This window comes from Olea europaea, unplaced genomic scaffold (assembly GCF_002742605.1).
Source record: "Olea europaea var. sylvestris unplaced genomic scaffold, O_europaea_v1 scaffold1316, whole genome shotgun sequence".
In the NCBI taxonomy this organism is placed as follows: domain Eukaryota; kingdom Viridiplantae; phylum Streptophyta; class Magnoliopsida; order Lamiales; family Oleaceae; genus Olea; species Olea europaea.
In genome coordinates, this window is record NW_019230635.1 from 144,414 (window position 1) to 155,524 (window position 11,111).

Below are 11,111 nucleotides of genomic sequence, written 5' to 3' on the forward strand. Positions count from 1 at the left end.
CACAATGAAAAATTAGCCCCTGTTTGAGCCTCGTTCTTTGAAAAATACATTTTTAAATAGTGTTTTAACATCATTTTAATCACGCATTTTTCAATAAAATAATATTGAACGTAAGTCCAAAATTTTTCATTATTTTTTAACCATACATTTTCCACAATACACTATTCAAAAATTCATTATTATAAAAATAATGGAGCTCAAACAAGGGCTTAGTAAGCTAACAGACCAATTTAAGGTTTAAATATGCTAATAGGGATAAATAAGGGGCCTAATTAGTTAAATTAGTAAAATTATAGCTAAACGGAAGTGGTTAGGTTTTATGTATTTGTATAGGTGTGTGTGCGCATATAAGTTCCGTGCATGTGTGCTTTTGATTTCGGTATACATATAGACAGGGCTAGACAAAACTTACGAATCGGACGGATAAAATCGGATCCAAATTGAACCGAATCGAATCGAATCAAATCGAGCGCTTCTTCTTAAATTAAATACCGAACAGGTATCTGAATCAAGAACCAACAGATTCAATTCGGTTCTCGGTTCTAGATTAAAAATCGAATAATCGAATAAGAATCAAATCTTCCTAATTTTTTTAATTAATTTATCTTAGATAAGTCAAATTATTTTATTTTGTAAATAAATTTTCTAACTAATTATTTTAACTTAAACCCAAAAATATGATTTTTCATTTTTTAATTTTCAATTCAAACCAAACTCAATCAAATTAACCTAAGTTTTATCCAAATCTATTATTCTACCGTAACACCATTTTTACTATTCTGGAGAAATCGAATTGAAACTCGACAACGCCTTTCTTAAATATTGTGAACTCGTTATCTTCCTCTTCCTATGAATTAACAATCAAATCTATGAAAAACTTAACAAAAAGAGATATAAGATACACAAAAGACATATAAGATTGGACTACATTATTTTGTAAAGGTTAGGATTGGACATGTTATAAGTGGAATTAATCTAGTTTTGTAAATATTAAAAATTTAATTATAGTACGGAACCCAAGAACCGAACCAAACCAAATAGGACCATGCCCAACCCTATATATATGTGTGTGTGTGTGTGTGTGTATAAGTGTCAGATACTGATACATATATAGGAGTCGGATCTTTCACGTTTTAAAAACTAAAATATGGGGAGACGGTTAAAAAGGATCTGAATTTTAGATACAGGTACAGGGATACGTCTTACAATTTTTATTTCTATTTTTTTTTCTGAAAAAAAGATTTAGTTAAAGCAAACAACTACAATATTAAAGCAAAATAATAGTATTCTAAATAACGCGCCAATGAGACGAGGCGAGGCGAGGCGAGACTAAGGTGCCAAGCACTTATTTGACAGTCAACGGATGCAAGGCGAGGCTAAGGCGCCAATGCGCACATTATTAAGTTTTTTCTTTCTTTTTTTTTTTACAATTCTTTTAAGTTAAAACTTATAATTATTAAATAATTTTTTTATTGATTAAAAATTTAAAATAATATTAAAATAAAATTTTTTTTTTTTTTTTACACATTTGCCTTACTTAATCTCGCATTACCCTTAGCTTGGTATCAACGCATCTCCACGCTTTACGCCTTTTAGAACACTATAAAATAACAATTTACTACAATACAAATGTGTCATATAATGATAAAATCCAAATTCAAACAAAACACAATTCAAATTAAAGTTAGACATCCAAAATGTCTTAACATAAAAAGCAAGAAGTTTTTCACTTCAAATCAGACTAAACAAGCATTCCCAATCAAGTTTTATATCTTCTTCATCAAACGTAATTGCCTCCAATTCTCTCTAATCAAGGGTTAGTTCCGCCGTCTCAATGCTACCTTGTCTATCCAATTCAATTTGTTCTCTGCCTACAAAAAACATAGATATATAAATATTAATGTTAAAAAAATTAGATATCGAAAAAAAAAACAAAAGAATATAAGAATATGGTACACACACACAAATCCCAATATTTTGTTGGCCCATTTTTGTACTTCTCTTCTTTTCGTGATAGAAGTTGAAGACTAAAATGAACAAATACCAAGTCTTTCGCACTACTTGTTGCCAGTTTGTTTCTCTTAATACTCTGGATGAGTCCAATTTCGCTCACAACAAGAAGAGAAAATGTCGGTTCGAGAGAAATTTATATGCCGGATATTGCAACAAAGGCACTGAAGAACCATGATTGACCCACCAAGAGATTGGCTCTTCGTACAATCTTGCATCAATAACATGGTTTGATTGAAATTCTCCAATCCACTAGAAAAGGACCCAAATTCAGCATAAGCTTTCATAAATCAACTGGATTTTCGAACAACCCTTTGAAGCATTTGCTTCTACTCATTGAAACTTCTTGATCTTCATGTGCTGTAATTCTTGGAACTCTGTTACTTCCATCTTGAAGCCAATATTCATTATAATACCTATGAACCAAAGAATGTGCCATACAATGCAAAGGAATGTTATTCTTACTCCATCTACTTCCCAAAACATGATGAATAGCATCAAAAAAAATCTGAATGCTCAGAAACTATATACATCCCTTCATGCTCAAATATAATCTTTTTCACATTTTTAATCATTGTATCCCTCATATCATATATTAAATGTAAAACTAGGGAATTGATATCGGCAACTCGTAACATATTATGAATAGGCTCAGTGAAAGATAAAAAAAAAAATCCAAGTTATCCCACCAAACATCATTGACTACATACGTTTTAACTTCTTGTGATTATTTCTATCCATATAAAATCTCCAATCTGAATCCATCACAATTTTTTTTAAGTGCTGGCCTAACTTCTCTCAATCGTTTACTTTTTACAATAGCAGGTACAAATCTTGTATCAGCCATCCTCAACAAACACAACTTAGAATATTTATTGTATATATCTAATGCTATTCCATGATTAAAAATAAACTATGAATGTTTTCCACATCACTCACCAAATCAGCAATACACTTACAATATGCATATTGTGGTAATCACATATACTTTTCGAAGTCAAATTCATACTATATACCACATAAGGAGTCCAAAGATATGAGGATACCTTGTTTCAATGCTTAACCCAGCAGCTTTATAGTTGCATGCATTGTCTGCTATGATATGAACAACATTTGAGCTTCAAATTTGTTTGATCGCGTCAATAAACGTTGCTACCACGTATTCTCCATCTTTTATGTTGCCACTTGCATCAATTGCTATAATAAAAATGGCTCCACCTACAAATACTTCTATTACATTTATAAGATATTTCCTTTGTTTATCCGACCAGCCATCAGAAACAACAAACACTCTCATTTTCCTCCATGAATCTCTTATAGGCTGAAGTTTTCAATTGATATGTCCTTCTGTTGTGCAATCAATGTTGTATGCAATCGATTATAAGTAGGAGGGGTATAACCAACAAAGTTACTATTGACCAAAGTTCTACAGAACTGTCTAAAGAAAGGAGATTTTGCAAAATTGAACGACAATGCACTGGCAAAGAACATTGTGGCAGCTTTTTTATCAGCAGTGTCCTTCTGTGCCATGTTGAATGTCTTTCTAGAGGTCCAAGCTCTTTTTTTTTTTTTTTTCCTTTTTTGTTGTAGTAAATCAGAACCACTTTGTAGTGAAACATACTCAACCCTTTTCTTTTCATTGACTCATCTTGTAATTTTTTCCTCTCGACTTGCTTGTGTTCCCTCTTGATTGATTGATAAGTGTCATCTGTTATAACTTTACAACGCTCAACTCCGTGATTTGAAAGTTCTATCAAATGAGCCTTCACTTTAGTGTAAGATCCAGTCACTTTTTTGTTGTAATAGGTGCAACTCGAAGTCCAATTGCTACCTCCACTCACAGCTGTGGTAAGTACCTTCACATGATTCCATAGTGGCTAATCATTGAATTGATTTTCACGATGATTTGATGGTCATTGACGTGTTTCTAGTGTAGAGTTAGATGGATTCATATTTGAAAATTGGGAGTAAGCATGATTCTAGAAATTTTTGATTGAATGTTTGATTGAAGAAAATATGTCTTTTGTATAGGAAGATGAATTTTTTATTTACATGAAGAGTTTTCTGGTGCAAATTTTGAAAAAGGAAGCTAATATGTCCAATTGCAATTCCAATAGTTAATCCATTAAAGAAGAATCTTAAAATCTGGTGCAAAATATGGAAAAAGAAAGGTGTAAGTGAAAAAAAAAAGGATACGGTGAACTAGCACATTCGACCAAGATTGTTGAATTTCTAATGCCCAATGTTAACCTTTTTGTGGTACAACTAGTGATGTCAATGGGCGCTCATGGCTCATTTTCAACGAGCAAAGCTCAAGCTCGGCTCGTTGATTTTGGCTGAGCTCGTGGGCCGAGCTGAGCTTTGGCTTGTGAGCTCGTCAATTTTTTTTTAAATAGAGAAAAACATAAATAATATAATGAAAACACTTTTTTAAAAAATAAAAAGTGTTAAAAAAATACAAATAATTTAATGAAATACTTTTTTCTTTTTTTATTTCTATCATATTGTAATATTTTTTATAAAGTATAAAATATTTATGTAATAAAGATGAATTATTTTTTGAAATATATTTGCAAAAAATACATTTTTTTTCGATTTCTTTTTAAAATGGATAAAATGTAAACCCTCTTCCTTTATCCGGATTTGAGACCGGTTACATCAATTAAATATGCGAAATTAAAAATTGTACACGAACAACTTGTTGTAACGTGTATAATTTTTTAAAGAAAATTAAATTTAACGATTAAAAAATAAGAAATTTTAATTAATATAATTAAATCAAATATCACTTACCTGACGACATGCAATTTCAACGTATTTATTTTGTAGTTGAAAATAAGCGTCCTGTCAATCGTTCATGCATATTAACGCTTCCAAAACATCTTCTTTCAATCAGCTCCTGACGTCGGTCAAAACCCTTTTACATGCACTAAAAGTAAACTCCAAAGCAACAATGCTAACCGGAGGTATCAGCGGATCTTTTGCAATTGCAGAAACAATTGGCCAACATCTTTTATACTTTCGCCAGAATTCAATTATTTCTTCTGAACTTTTTTTAATTGTTCTGTCTGCTGGCATATTATGATTGAAGTAATCAATTAATTCGACAGGCATCGCATTTTGAGTTGCGGCCGATATTTGATGAGATGTAAATGTAGACGACATGGCACTAGATGAACACATTGTAATTGTATCATATCTAAATATATTAATACCTTGAAATAAATTCATTATTTAGCCATCATCTTCTTCAATTTCAGCCGAAGGAATAGGTGTAGAGGGTGCCCGACTAATATTTGCACACATTCTTTTCGCATATAAATCATACATTTCACATAATGTTTGCTTTAAATTCTTATAGGTGATAGGTGTATCAAGTATTAAAACTTTATTGATTTGATCAATTACGTATTTAGTTCCCAAAATATTATATCGGGGGTCCATTGCGCATGCTAAAGGAAATAACATATGCAGTTCTTCCCAATATTTTTTAAATTTTAATTCTATAACAATTATAATTTCACTAAAAGTAGGATCATTTTTATATTTATAGAATGTTCTTGCAATTATATAAAAGCGTCTCAAGCACCATACAGCTTGTGGGATAATAAACGCCAGATAAAATCTTTGTGGTCTCATAAAAATATGTCAAAATCGTTAAACTTTCAAAGCTAAAACCCAATCAAATTCATTCAACATACCATCGTCATCACTTCTAACGTGTCAATTATTATAAAAATCAGTTATTAAATGTTTGAAACCTTCACATAATTTTAATAGCAAGTAAGTAGAGTTCCATCTATGGCCTACGTCGCTAACAAATATTTTAGCAGTCATCACACAGAGTTCGATTTTTCAATGCTTGTTTTCTACTAGGAGAGATCGTAATATATACTAATACATTCATAATCCTTTGAAGTTCATCATTTATATGTTTTAAGTCATCTTACACAATTAAATTCAAGATATTATACACACAATGAAGATGAAATAAATACCCACAAAAATCAGGTTAAAGTGTCCTACACAATTTATCGACGACTACCTTATTAACACTAGCATTATCAAAAGTAAAAGACCGAATTTTAGTCTCACAATTATATTCTCTAACAATACTGATAATATCATTATATATATTATTAGCATTGTGAGGTAACTCAATAATTCTAAAAGCAATAATTTTTTTTACTCATGCACCAAAGTTAGTCTATATAGTGTGCGGTTGCAGCTATATATGCTATTTTATTAACATCTTCCCATATATCAGAAGTTAAATATATAACACCCTCATATTGTTGCAAATCCATAATTAATTGTTGTTTTGAATTATTGAAATATTGTATTATATCGGCACGAAGAGTATTTCGACTTACCCCAACGTACATTAGTTGCAGATATTCTTTCACGAACGAGACGAAGTGTTGGTTGTCTGTAATAGCCAGAGGCAACTCAGTGGTGGCAACAAATTTCGTCATTTCGGTTCGAGTATTGTCCTCCGAATACACCCACATGGATGGCGGTGAAATCGTAGAACCTGCGCCTGAACTACGAAATTGCAATTGTGTTTGACCAGTTGGAAGAAGTCGATGTCTGGCCGCACATACTTTGTAGTGGCGGTTGAGATGGGTGGTACCAATTCCTTTTTGCCACGTCAATCCTTGTTGGCAGTATGCTTAGATTCTAGAAGGCCATCGACGACTTTTCCCATTGAAATCAGCTTATAGTGATCCCAATATTTTGCTTGTTTTCTACCATTTCGCTTTCTCCTCGCAGCTGTGATGTTTAATTCGACATCTTCGTCCTCATGTTCCGCTTCGGGAACGTTAATATCATCCAAATCAATTGGATTGTGGCTTTTATGACCCTGAATGTGAACATCTTCACGTATAGGTACGTCATTTAGATTGTCAAATTCATTTGAAAATTGACTTTGCGGTGTCCTAGGCGATTTACCATATGGCCCACATCCCGTATCGAATAAGCTCTCAACAAATGAGCGTTGATCCATTTATTTGATTATTTATGATGAAATTCAAATATAATAACTAGAAAAATATAAATGTAGTGAGAATTGAGAATTAGATAAATTGAAATTGTAACTGAATAAACTGTAAAAAATGAATCGACATTGTATATTTTGTAGCACAAGAGAGTAAAAACTCGATAATTGATCTAATAAAAGAGAGTTGGAAAATGAGAAGTAGTGATTGAGGAGATAACTGATATGAAAAAAAAGGGGAGTTAAAGGGGTATTTATTATAAAAGGAAAAAAATAAAAAATAAAATATTCCAGTGACCCAATGGTCACTGAAAAAGTGACCAAAACGGTCAATTTTTTTTTTTAAAAAGTGACTGTTTTGGTCACTAAAAGCACAAGCCGCTTGTGGGCTCGCCAACGAGGGGCGGCTCGCCTTGAGAGGGCTCGCACGTGCTCGGGCTTGTGATTTTATGAGTTCGAGCTGCTCACAAGCCCTATTTCGACCAGGCGAGCGTCGGCTCTGCCCTTTTGACATCCCTAGGTACTACTAGTAGATTGAATTGGGTATCAAATAATAATTGCTCCCTATATTCAATTGACTAGACAATACACTAAGTGAATTTGCACTGCTAATATTAAAGTTTTTAAAGAAATAAAAAATGGAAATACATAATGAAAAAGTTATTTATTTTATTAATGTATATGTATATTTTAAGCTACTTGATGCAAGATGAATTCCATTACTACCCATATTAAGTTAGCCATCAGAAGCAACACGTGGAAGCCCCATTGATGACATCGAAAGAGTCAGCCAAAACATATGAAAAAATGAAGTAACAAGGTTACGAAGGTTATAGAAGTCGAAGTCTTTATTCTGGCCAAGGTGCCACTCAACCAGATACATGCCAAAGCCCTAACAAAGGGTTTATGCTGAAGCTCTCATGTTCACAACCTGCTGAGGTTTTGAAAGACGAGGCTAAAGTCCTGAGAGATGAGGAGGCTATCACATTTGCCAACCTGCCGGGGTTCTGAAAGATGAGGTTGAAGTCCTAAGAGACGAGGAGGCTACCACATCTGTCGACCTAACAAATATCTTTGTAAAAGACTGATTAGACGTCTACTTTATCTTATGTCGGGAATATCATCTTTGAAATATAGGGCATGAACCCTTTGTCCATGTAATGAATGCATGTGTAAAAAAAGATGTGATGTATAGAAAAAGGAGGTAGAGGCACGTGGTTCGAATGTAACGATCAATGCATCTTGCCTAAACACTATATATACCCTCCCCTTTGTAAGAAGAGGAAGAGGAGAAAAGTAGATATGTGTGGAACAATAAACACAACACATATATAGAATTTGTATTTACAACTAATATACTGCAAGAATACGTCCACGCATACACTATCTTCTAACGACAATGTTGGCCATTTTCGGAGGTCAACAAATTCAATGTTGTTCAAATTGCATATTCTATTTCTAGTCCAATAACATAATTTTACCTTTCGGAATTTATTTGAATTATTATAAATAAATCATTCGAACTATGTAATCTTCTTTAGGTAATTGTTTAGGATTTTATTGAAAGGTCAAATTCCAGCAATAATCAAGGTAAACCGGGCTCAGTTTCCACAATATGTCGACACCACCGCTAGTTGAGACAACACCCAAAACCACTGCCTTTGTTCCCACCTCCGGTTGCTACAATATACTCACAAGGAGTTGGCCAAGAAGAAGAACAATAGGTTGCCCACAAGAAACCACAAAGGTTATATGAAGAGGAGAAGCCGAGAATCAAAGTCACAAAGAGAGATGGATTATTCTTCATAGTGGAGGCGAGGAGAGGTCGAGAATATAAGCCAAATGAGTGACCAAACATGGTAAGTTAGGTTAGGTTAATTTAGTGGACCAAACAAGGCTCAACTCAAAATAATGGGCTCCAAATTAATATCATAACCCTCCAAGAAAGTGGGACGAACCATGAGCAACACTATTAAAAATAGGTTGCTTCTAACGGTCCATAGGGATGTGGGTTGGGTTGTCTCGATAATAGTGTTGACATATAAATCAATCATATGACCAAGGTCGATTGATAATAGATAAAACTCAGGTTACATCATAACTCGGGGGTCATTTGACAACAAATTGCCTAACATTTATAAATTCTGCAAAGTTTGATGTCAATTGAATTTAATTTGTGTTACTCAATTTTTATCATTTTTCTGCATTTATTGCTTAATATAGCTAGCACTCATAAGTTTGGAATATATATGCATGTATTTGCATAGATGTGTGTGCATATAGTGTCACGTGTATGTATGTTGTTTATTGTTTTCTGTATGTATGTATAATAGATAATGTATATATCGATGTGTGTGTTTGTATGTCTTTCTATTTATAGATTTGTGGATACCAAATATTATATACTCGTCCGTTTTATAAAGATAGATTTGTTTTTCTTTTTATCTATCTCAAATTAAAGACCAATTTTCTTGTTAAGAGTATAATTTCTTAATTTATTACTATACTCCTGCTTAATGTTCCTTATTATCAATAAATATGAAATACTCTTATTTAAACAATTATTTAAGGTAGTGTATTTTAGGAAAAACATAAGAAAAATTTATATTTTCGAAAAAATTAATTATATATTTTTAATGTGTGTAAAAATGAAAATAAATATATCTTCGTTGGACGGGAGGATTGTGTGTGTGAAATTCTAATCTCAAAACAAAGGGAAGGGGACGTGGCGAAATTGGTGACTCCTCATAAATCCTTTTTTGACGAGAGAGAGAGGGGCATGTTTATGTTTGAATGTTTGTGCATATATATAGTGTCTGGACGCATACATGTATAATTTTCATGAAGTACGGGGTAAAATGAATTAATATTTTATTCATCTTTTAACCAATTAGTTCCAATTTGGGTTGATGATATATTCAATAGTGGATTCTACGTTTAAAATTGTTATAAACTTTAACACTTTTATTCAGAAATAAATTTTGCAGTAATAATTATTAAAAAATCAATTTAATATAACAATGTTGTGTCCTTATTTATATAGTGAATTTTGTTGAAATTTTTAAGTAAATGATAATAAATTATGAATTTGGGCACATTGACTTCGTGGGTGGCTAGGAAATACTAGGAATACCTCCACTTACCATTTGAAATGTAAATTGCTAGGATTCAAGGTGAGTAAATATCCATTTGTATTCATACATACATTACTTTGCTAAATATATGAATTTTTATCTAAATTTATGAGAACTTAATATTCAAACATTGCAATTTAGAAATGTTTCTAATGAACGTCAATAAGCATGCATAAATTTTCAGGAAATGAAATTTTTTTTTAACGTCAATGTTGCAAAAAATATTTCATGAAAATATATTTCCCGAATATTTTTTAACCAGTGTGTGCTTATTCCATGAAAAGTGTGAGTGAAAATGGAACATGAATGACTGACGAACTCGGCCAAAGTTGACTATCCGTTTTTCAACTATTAAAAAAAATTTATAATTATATAGAATTTTCATTCACCAAATCCTGCAAATATTGTGTGAAAAATAACATCCTAAAATTTATCGAACCTCCTGATTTCTACTATTTGAACAACAATAAGATAATAAGAAAAATCTGGATGTTAGACTTATAACGCAAAACTCTTGAAGTCAATACAAAAGACAAACATGTCATCCAATTCTAAAAATACTTAGCTGTATAATTTGACCTAAATTGCACCACATGAAATTCATGTTCACAACAATCTTTTGCCAATTTCCTTGCTTTCCAAGTATCACCAATATATTGGCAACATGTCCACTTCAAAAAGATTTCACATATTTGCATGGAGAAATTCTCCAAATCAATTTCCATTCCTTTTGAACCAGGCAACAAAAGATTTGACACATTTTGAGTTAGTTTTTCCGACGACTATGATTTAAATTTATATTCACATCAAGAAACTCTTTGAAAAGGCGAATGCTATTAAGGTACTTTTCTTTTACTTGGATATAATGAAAAAATATTAGCTAAATTATTTATTAATGATGAGATCACGAATATATTATTTTATTAGCGAGATGTGATTATTGGGGGGGGGGGGGGGGGTAAAAATTT